Genomic DNA, 10198 nt, shown 5'->3' on the forward strand with positions numbered 1-10198 from the left:
GAGGAGTCCATGCGAGACTCTGGGACATCTTGTCTAAGGAAAGGAATTGCTTTTAATGACGCTTAGCGCGGCTAACTTTCCTGGAGACGTTCTCAGACTATCAATTGGACAACGATGAATTCTGACCCAAAGGTCTTGTACTTTTTTCAAAGTTCATCAATAAAAGTGTTGTTTTCTGAAGATATTCTTATTTTATAGTTTAGGTAGGGTGTGAGTTTGGTCGTCACAAGGGTGGTATCAGAGCCAGGTTTTTCTAGGCTAGGGTTAGGGTCTGACGTGCTTCCGAGAGTCTAGAGTCAAGGGCTTAGGTTATGAATAAGAATAAGTAAGGTTTAGACGGTTTTAACCTTAGGTTTGTTGCTGGTGAAGAATGGCTGGTAGAGGTAGACCCGCAAACATTAACGCCGATCTTGCTGCCGCTCTAAATGGTCTAACTGAAGTTTTAAGGGCACAGGCACAGTTCATGCAAGGGGCTCATGTTGCTCCAGGAGGAGAACATCGTGGACTTGATAAATTTTTGAAACGGGACCCTCCAACTTTCAAAGGGGAATACAATCCTGACGGAGCTTATAAATGGATGACCCAAGTGGAAAAGACTCTCAACTCGATGAACTGCACCGATAATCAGAAGGTGAATTATGCCAGTTATCTGCTAGAGGGAGAAGCTGAAACCTGGTGGACCCAGGCTAAACCAAGGATGACCCAAGCTAACCTGATGACTTGGATAGAGTTTAAAAGAGTATTTCTGGAGAAATACTTCCCTGAAGACGTCAAGGCCCGAAAGGAAGTTGAATTTTTGGAGCTGAAACAGGGAAACATGACTATTGGGCAATATGCAGCTAAATTCGAGGAACTGGCTCAATTTCATCCCTCGTACCGCGATGCTGCAAATGAAAACTCCAAATGTATTAAGTTTGAAAACGGATTGAGGCCAGACATCAAAGCTGCCATTGGGTACCAGCAGATTCGAAATTTTTATACGTTGGTAGACAAATGCCGCATATTCGAGAATGACGACAAACAGAGAAAGGAGTACCTTAAAACCCTCGGCCCTCAGAAGAACTTTCGAGGAGGAATTGATAAAAAGAAACCATTCCAGAAAGCTTTCCGATCGCAAAGTTCTTCTTCTAGTGAGAAAAACAAAATCCTGAGATACCAGCCGCAAAATCCTCCCCGATGTTATAATTGTGGAGGAAACCATTACCGGTATGAATGTCCTCACACCCAAGCCGTATGTTACCGGTGCAAACAGCCAGGGCATGTCAGTATAAATTGCCCAAATCCTAAAGTGGAGTCTTCCAACAATGAACGTGGAGGAGCTGGCAATCGCAACAACAACAATAACAACAAAGGGAAGAAGGAGAACAACAAGGCGCCTGCCCGAGGACGCGTCTTCACTCTGACTGGAGCAGACCTAGAACCAACCGAAGATCTGATTCAAGGTACATGTTTTATGAATGGCATTCCTTTAGTTGTTTTGTATGATTCTGGTGCTACCCATTCTTTCATTGTTGTTGATCTCGTGAAACGATTGCGTTTGGCCACGCAATCCTTAGTTCGTAAACTCATAGTATCAACCCCTACTAGAGATATTGTGAGTACTACCTTCCTTTGTAAAGACTGTCCACTTGTAATTCAGGACAGAAATTTTGTCGTAAGCCTTGTTTGCTTACCACTGTCCCAAATCGACATAATCATGGGAATGGATTGGCTTTCGGCCAATCATGTCCTTCTGGATTGCCATCGTAAAATTATAATCTTCGGATCAGATCCCCCACATGATGGCAGATTTATTTCTGCTAACAACGTTAACACCTTGGTAAAGCAAGGCGAACAAGTCTATATGCTATTGTGCTCACTGGAAGGAGAGGCGGAACATCCGACGCAGCGCATACCTGTTGTGGAGGAGTTTCCGGATGTATTCCCTGATGACATTCCCGGATTACCTCCAGAGAGGGAAGTAGAGTTCGCTATTGACTTGATTCCTGGTACAGGGTCGATATCCATAACACCCTATAGGATGTCCCCTCTAGAGTTAGCTGAAGTAAAGAGGCAAATCGAGGAGTTGCTAGAAAAGCAATTTATCCGCCCCAGTGTGTCACCATGGGGTGCACCGGTGTTGTTAGTAAAGAAGAAAGACGGCAGTATGAGGATGTGTGTTGATTACCGTCAACTAAACAAGGTGACAATAAAGAATCGGTATCCTCTCCCTAGGATAGATGACCTCCTAGATCAGTTGCAAGGAGCCTCGGTGTTCTCGAAGATCGATTTAAGATCGGGATATCATCAAATTCGCGTAAAGGCGGAAGATATTCAGAAGACTGCCTTTCGCACACGATATGGTCATTATGAGTATTTAGTCATGCCTTTTGGAGTGACTAATGCTCCGGCCATATTCATGGACTACATGAATCGAATCTTCCACCCGTTCTTGGACAAGTTTGTCATTGTTTTTATCGATGACATACTTGTATATTCGAAAACAAAGGAGGAGCACGTGGAGCATCTCAGGGCTGTTCTTCAAATATTGAAGGAAAAGCAACTGTATGCCAAGTTATCTAAGTGTGAATTTTGGCTGGATCGAGTTAATTTTCTTGGGCATGTGGTCACTGCTGAGGGAATCTCTTATGATCCCTCTAAAGTTGAAGCGGTGTTAAAGTGGGAAAGGCCCAAGACCGTTACAGAAATTAGGAGCTTCCTTGGTCTTGCTGGCTATTATCGGAAGTTCATCGAAGGATTTTCAAAACTGGCTTTGCCTTTGACTCGGCTTACTCGCAAAGGAGAACCTTTCGTGTGGACTACAAAATGCGAAGAAAGTTTTCAACAGTTAAAGACCAAGCTGACGACAGCCCCAGTGTTAACTATCCCTGATCCTAAACAAGACTTTGAAGTGTACTGTGACGCTTCTAAGCAGGGTCTGGGATGCGTGCTAATGCAACAAGGAAAAGTTGTGGCGTATGCTTCACGACAACTCCGACCTCATGAAGAAAACTACCCCACTCATGACTTGGAATTGGCAGCTATTGTGTTTGCCCTAAAGTTATGGCGACATTACTTGTATGGAGCCAAGTTCGTGGTATACAGTGACCATAAGAGTCTAAAATTTCTATTTAGCCAAAAAGAGATGAATATGAGACAACGAAGGTGGATGGATTTCTTGCAGGATTATGATTTTGACCTGCAATATTATCCTGGGAAAGCTAATTTGGTAGCTGATGCTTTGAGTCGCAAATCTCTTCATGTTTCAGCTATGATGATCAAGGAGCTGGAACTAATCGAAGAGTTCAGTAATCTGAATCTGGCAGTAGAAACTACCCCCACCAGCTTAAAACTGGGAATGTTAAAAATTTCCAATGATTTTTTGGAACAAATAAAGGGGGCACAACAAAATGATGAGTATCTCCAAAAACGAAAAGAGGCTGGCGCTGAGATTAGAGAAGATGCCACAGGAATTTTGCGACTCAACAACAGAATCTGTGTACCCAATGATGCAACTTTAAGAAGGTTGATCTTGGATGAAGCACACAAGAGTAATCTGAGCATTCATCCAGGAACCAATAAGATGTACGCAGATCTAAAGAAAATGTTTTGGTGGCGAGGAATGAAGAAGGATGTGGCAAAATATGTAGCGGCTTGCCTGGTGTGCCAAAAAGCAAAAATTGAACATCAGAAGCTTGCAGGGATGTTACAACCCCTAGAGATTCCGGTATGGAAGTGGGATGCTATAGCCATGGATTTTGTATCCGGATTACCAAGAACTTCTTCTGGATACGACGCTATATGGGTAATTGTGGATCGATTGACAAAGTCAGCACACTTTTTACCCATCAAAGTTACCCATTCTCTGAAGAAGTTAACCCAGTTATATATAAAAGAAATAGTAAGATTACATGGAATCCCAACAACTATTGTCTCAGATCGAGATCCCAGATTCCTATCAAGATTCTGGGGAAGTTTACATCAAGCTTTGGGGACTCAACTACGACTAAGCTCCGCTTATCATCCTCAAACTGATGGTCAGTCGGAAAGAACCATTCAGACTCTCGAGGATTTGCTGCGAGCTTGTGTACTAGAATACAAAGGGAGTTGGGATCAATACCTTCCTTTGATTGTATTCACTTATAATAACAGCTTTCATTCCAGCATCGGAATGGCACCGTATGAGGCGTTATACGGAAGAAAGTGTCGAACACCACTATGCTGGTTCGATGATGGAGACAAGCTGATGTTGGGACCGGAAGTGGTGCAAAGGATGACAGAGATAGTAAGAGACATACGAGAAAAGATGAGGACGTCTCAAGATCGACAAAAGAGTTATTACGATCAAAGAAGGAAACCTCTGGAATTCCAAGAAGGAGACCATGTTTTCTTAAAGGTAAACCCAACCACAGGAGTAGGTCGAGTATTGAAAGCCAAGAAGCTTACTCCAAAATTTATTGGGCCTTATCAAATTATAAAAAGGGTTGGCCCAGTCGCATATCAGATCGCCTTGCCACCAGTACTATCAAATCTTCATAACGTATTCCACGTCTCTCAACTACGGAAATATGTACCTGACCCTTCTCATGTACTGGAACCGGAGACCATTCAGCTGAAGGATAATTTAACCTTTAGTGTACCTCCAGTACAAATAGTGGACCGACGAATCAAACAACTCAGAGGAAAGGAAATTCCATTGGTCAAAGTAGCTTGGGGAACGGGTATGGAGGAAGAGGCCACTTGGGAATTGGAGGATCAAATGAAGAAAAGTCATCCGTTTCTCTTCAACTAGGTATGAAATTTCGAGGACGAAATTTTCTTTCTAGTGGGGGAGAAATGTAACGACCTAAATTTTTCCCTCAACAAGAAATAATAGGATTATTTTAATTAATTAGTATTATTATTATAAATAAATAACTAAATAAAATCAAAATCAAAATCAAGTTCTAGAAAATTCAAAGGATAAGGATGAGAATAAAAAAAATTTCAGGAAGGACTAAACTACAAACTGACCTAACTCTGAAGGACCAAAGTTAATAACCGACCTATTCTATAGGGACCTAACTGTAACATCAGAAATAGTTTTAATTCAAATTCAGGTCCCTGGCTTTGTCTATAAATACCACCACCGAGTTCAAGTTCAAACCAACTCAAACCAGAGCAACCCAAGCCTCCAAATCCTTGCTAAACCTTCCTCTCAGCCTCCTAAAGCCTTCCCTAACCTCTTCTCCGCCCAACAATCACCTGAGATAGCCCAACCGAGCTCAAGAAATTCCGAAACTTTGAGCTCTCGGTTCTCCCTCAAATCTCCATCAATTTTGTCGAACCAAGAGTCTATTTTGCTTAGAATTTCACCAGGAAGCTATTCGTGCAAGAATTTTGAAGTTTGGAGGTCTAGATTTCATTCTGCCATTGTTGCTAAGCTCCTCACCGGAAAAGCTTCACGGTGCTCATCGTTCTGGCCAAACCAGAGACCTTTTCAGCTACCCACCTATACCATTGAGTTCCTAGGAGTGAGAGGAAGCTTTTCCAACCGGTTTCCACCCTTAACTCCACCCTTCCGCCGGAGCGCCGCCGCCAGCCACCGTCTTCTCCGGCGAGGTCACCGGAAAACTGCTCAGAACTTGGATTTTCTTGCATAGTTCGAATCCTTGTCTTCCATAGGTTCCATATACATATTTGGTTCGGAAAAATTAACTTGGTTTGATAGGGTTTCAAGAGGAAAGAAGGTATGCAACTTCCCGGCCTTATAACTCACTATTCTTAATGATTCAATGCAAAGTAAGAGTTGATTATGATTCATGGGATTAAAATGAACATTTAGAAAGAAACAGAATGAATTTTGGAGGTCTAGAACAAAAGTTATGAAATTTTTAAGTTTAAGCTAAAATAGTTAATTTTATTTAAGTGGTTAAGTCGCTTGAATTTAAAGGTGGCTCTGCCGCCGTATAAATATAAAGGCTGGCTCTGCCGCCACACACATATAAAGGCCGGCACTGCCGCCTCATTTAAAAACTAATGGTCGGCTCTGTCGCCTTATCAAAAATACATAGTCAGCTATGCCGCCTTATTTAAAGTTATATAATGATGGTCGGCCTTGCCGCCTAATTATTTAATTTCTTACAAAATAAAAACGAATATTTGTTAAAAAAAATGAATGAATTAAATATTAAATTATGAAGAATAACATGGAATTTTATAACTTTAAGGTGAAAAATTGACTAAAATGCCTTACGATATTATTATTGCAGATAACTATTAATTGGAGGATTTTTCCGAAGAAAGGTAAGGGGGGGAGAATGCTCAACTCATGAGGGAGTGTAGTGTAAATAAATATGTGTTGGACCTCCCTTGGGTCCCTATTTGTTTTATTGAAATATTTAAAAAAAAAAATTATTGTAAACGGGATTTATTTCTGGGAATTGATTCGATAGGAGCCTCCGAATCTTTTCTTAAACATTTTTTTTTACGAGGCATCCCGATTTTTAAAGAAAATATTATTTGATCAATTCTCAGAATATTTCCACGAGATTTCTAACGGCTTGCAGGTACTCTATGAAAAGGAAAGGTCAGTGGCCCCAACTAGACAGTCAAGGCCAGGCTGTGCCATTGGGTAACGCTGTGAGATCTAAGGGATACCTTTATGGTTGCGGTCCTTGGGGTGTGATTAGGTGGGACCTACCAACAGGTTTGAGATGAGGTTTGTCCCATCCGGAACGTAATCACACTACAGGCCCCCTGATGATCGTCCCAGCCGAGCGGCTTCTCGGTGACTTTCCTGGAGAATGTTGGGCCCACATCCTCGTCTATAGACCGAAACTATTTCTAATTAGATTTTTTTAATGATTTATTTGATTATGCTATTACTTTTCACTTGATTTACTTGCTTATTTATTTTACACTATTCCTCTTGCTCGAGTGTGTTGGATTGCTTCTCACCCCTCTTGTTTTGGTTGGTTGTTCTAATTGAACAACTTAGGGACGGAGCCCTAGGAAAAAGAACTAGAATGAAAAAGTGACCAAGGCAGGAAGAGCTGTAAATAGTTGTGAATATACGAGAGGGTTCGAGTAGAATAAAGACCAGCCGATGGAAGAAGACGTGTTCGACTGGACTCGTACTCTATCAGACTGTAAAATAAGTATGAAAGCAGTAGTTTTTTTTGTAATTAAGTTTGTCAAAGTAATCGGGAAAGATTCAGAGGAGTCCATGCGAGACTCTGGGACATCTTGTCTAAGGAAAGGAATTGCTTTTAATGACGCTTAGCGCGGCTAACTTTCCTGGAGACGTTCTCAGACTATCAATTGGACAACGATGAATTCTGACCCAAAGGTCTTGTACTTTTTTCAAAGTTCATCAATAAAAGTGTTGTTTTCTGAAGATATTCTTATTTTATAGTTTAGGTAGGGTGTGAGTTTGGTCGTCACAAGGTGCACCCGTGAGCTCCCATCTCAAAATTTGGGAATTCTTGCACCGATGATGGATTTCCCAAGGCCTATGCGAATTTGGGTGGAAAATATCAAGTTGGAAGGGACATTTGGATTGCCATGGCAAGCCTCGTTTCCCAAATGGTTTCCCTATCCCAAGGTGCCCCCAGGAGCTCTCATGTTAAAATTTGAAAATTCTTGCCCCGATGATGGATTTCCCAAGGCTAATAACCTATGCGAATTTGGGTGAAAAATGAGTTTTCAAAGGAAAATATCAAGTTTGAAGGGAAACTTGGATTTCCATGGCATGCCTTGTTGCCTAAATGGTTTCCCTAACCCAAGGTGCTAGCGTGAGCTCCCATCTCAAAATTTGAGAATTCTTTCCCCGATAGTGGATCTTCCAAGGCTAACCTATGCGAACTTCGGTGGAAAATGACTTTTCAATGCAAAATATCAAGATGTAAGGGACTTTTGGATGGCCATGGCATGCCTTGTTTCCCAAATGGTTTCCCTATGCCGAGCTACCCCCGTGAGCACCTACGTCAAAATTTGAGAATTTTTGCACCGATGATGACTTTCCCAAGGCAAACCTATGCGAATTTGGATGGAAAGTGAGTTTTTAAGGGAAAATATCAATTTGGAAGGGAAACTTGGATTGACATGGCATGCCTCGTTGCCCAAATGGTTTCCCTATCTCTAGGTGCCTCCGTGACGTCTCATGTCAAAATCTGAGAATTCTTGCCCCGATAATGGATTTCCTAAGGCTAACTTATGCGAATTTGGGTGGAAAATGAGTTTTCAAGGGAAAATATCAAGTTGGAAGATAAACTTGGATTTCCATGGCATGCTTCGTTTCCCAAATGGTTTCCCTATCCCAAGGTGCCCGCGTGAGCTCTTCTGTCAAAACTTGAAAAATCTTGCCCCGATAACGTATTTCCCAAGGCTAACCTATGCGAATTTGGGTGGAAAATGAGTTTTCAAGGGAAAATATCAAGTTGGAAGATAAACTTGGATTTCCATGGCATGCTTCGTTTCCCAAATGGTTTCCCTATCCCAAGGTGCCCGCGTGAACTCTTCTGTCAAAACTTGAAAAATCTTGCCCCGATGACGTATTTCCCAAGGCTAACCTATGCGAATTTGGGTGGAAAATGAGTTTTCAAAGGAAAATATCAAGTTTGAAGGGAATCTAGATTTTCCATGCCTTGCCTTGTTGCCCAAATGGTTTCCGTATCCCAAGGTGCACCCGTGAGATCCCATCTCAAAATTTGGGAATTCTTGCACCGATGATTGATTTCCCAAGGCTAACATATGCGAATTTGGGTGGAAAATATCAAGTTGGAAGGGATATTTGGATTGCCATGACATGCCTTGTTTCCCAAATGGTTCCCTATCCCAAGGTGCCCCCATGAGCTGTCATGTCAAAATTTAGGAATTCTTGCACCGATGATGACTTTCCCAAGATTAACCGATGCGAATTTATGTGGAAAATGAGTTTTTAAGGGAAAATATCAATTTGGAAGGGAAACTTAGATTTCATGGCATGCCTCGTTGCCCAAATGATTTCCCTATTTCCAGGTGCCCCCGTGACCTCTCATGTCAAAATTTGAGAATTCTTGCCCCGATAATGGATTTCCAAAGTCTAAACTTTGCGAATTTGGGTGTTAAATGAATTTTCAAGGGAAAATATCAGGTTTGAAGGGAAACTTGGATTTCCATGGCATGCCTCGTTGCCTTAATGGGTTCCCTATCCCAAGGTGCCCGCGTGAGCTCTCATGTCAAAATTTGAAAATTCTTGCCCCGATAATGGATTACCCAAGGCTAACCTATGCGAATTTGGGTGGAAAATAAGTTTTCAATGGAAAATATAAAGATTAAAGGGACTCTTGATTTTCCATGCCTTGTATGGTTGCTCAAATGGTTTCCCTATCCCAAGGTGCACCCGTGAGCTCCCATCTCAAAATTTGGGAATTCTTGCACCGATGATGGATTTCCCAAGGCTAACCGATGCCAATTTGGTTGGAAAATATCAAATTGGAAGGGACATTTGGATTGCCATGGCATGCCTCGTTTCCCAAATGGTTTCCCAATCCAAAGGGGCCCCCGTGAGCTCTCATGTCAAAATTTGAGAATTCTTACCCCGATAATCGATTTCCCAAGGCTAACCTATGCGAATTTGGGTGGAAAATGAGTTTTCTTGGGAATATATCAAGCTTGAAGGGAAACTTGGATTTCCATGGCAGGCCTCGTTTCCTTAATGGTTTCCCTATCCCAAGGTGCCAGCGTGAGCTCTCATGTCCAAATTTGAGAATTTTTGCCCCGATAATGGATTTCTCAAGGCTAACCTATGCGAATTTGGGTGGAAAATGAGTTTTCAAGGGAAAATATCAAGTTGGAAGATAAACTTGGATTGCCATGGAATGCTTCGTTTCCCAAATGGTTTCCTTATCCCAAGGTGCCCCCTTGAACTCTCATGTCAAAATTTGAGAATTCTTGTCCCGATGATGAATTTCTCAAGGCTAACACCTATGCGAATTTGGGTGGAAAATGTGTTTTGAAGGGAAAATATCAAGTTGGAAGATAAACTTGGATTGCCATGGCATGCCTCGTTTCCGAAATGGTTTCCCTATTCCAAGGTACCCCCGTGAGCTCTCATGTCAAAATTTGAGAATTCTTGTCCCGATGATGAATTTCTCAAGGCTAACACCTATGCGATTTGGGTGGAAAATGAGTTTTCAAGGGAAAATATCAAGTAGGAAGATAAACTTGGATTGCCATGGCATGCCTCGTTTCCCAA

At 41.9% G+C, this 10198-nt stretch overlaps 1 long non-coding RNA gene across 1 annotated transcript; it reads left to right on the forward strand.

Moving 5' to 3' along the window:
• Positions 1–5024: 5024 nt before the first annotated feature.
• LOC130720306 (uncharacterized) lies at positions 5025–7357 on the forward strand. Its single transcript, XR_009013032.1, has 3 exons — positions 5025–5708; positions 6231–6264; positions 6959–7357. It is a non-coding gene; the product is annotated as an uncharacterized LOC130720306 (long non-coding RNA).
• The last annotated feature ends 2841 nt before the right edge of the window (positions 7358–10198 follow it).

This window comes from Lotus japonicus, chromosome 5 (assembly GCF_012489685.1).
Source record: "Lotus japonicus ecotype B-129 chromosome 5, LjGifu_v1.2".
Lineage (NCBI taxonomy): Eukaryota > Viridiplantae > Streptophyta > Magnoliopsida > Fabales > Fabaceae > Lotus > Lotus japonicus.